Genomic DNA, 290 nt, shown 5'->3' with positions numbered 1-290 from the left:
CAGGTTGGCTCCTGGCTTCCCCACCAGCCGGGCTGGCAGTGCCAGAGCTCTGGCTGGGACGAAGGAGCCACCAGAATCGGTGAACCCCCTTAATACAGATAATGGGTCCCAGGGGAGAGCGCGGGCCCTTCTGAGGCTCCACAGCCCAAGGGTGGCCCTTCTCCTGGCATGGCACTCGCTTCCTCGGTGCCAACACAGGGTTGCTGGGGTGCACAGGGGCAGCAGGAGCTGGTGGTGCGTGGGGCTCCTCGCCCCAGGGCCGTCAGGGGCTCTGGGTGCCGTTGGGGCTG

At 67.2% G+C, this 290-nt stretch overlaps 1 protein-coding gene across 1 annotated transcript in view; it reads left to right on the top strand.

Annotated features, from left to right (window-relative positions):
* Positions 1-290, top strand: part of LOC104162889 (vacuolar protein sorting-associated protein 4A-like) — a gene marked incomplete at both ends in the record, with an annotated part of 1,025 nt that overhangs the window by 545 nt on the left and 190 nt on the right. The window lies entirely within an intron of this gene.

Source organism: Cariama cristata, unplaced genomic scaffold, assembly GCF_000690535.1.
Source record: "Cariama cristata isolate BGI_N322 unplaced genomic scaffold, ASM69053v1 scaffold28016, whole genome shotgun sequence".
Classification (NCBI taxonomy): domain Eukaryota; kingdom Metazoa; phylum Chordata; class Aves; order Cariamiformes; family Cariamidae; genus Cariama; species Cariama cristata.
The sequence above is the reverse complement of the archived record's forward strand: the minus strand, read 5'-3'. Positions and strand labels throughout refer to the sequence as shown.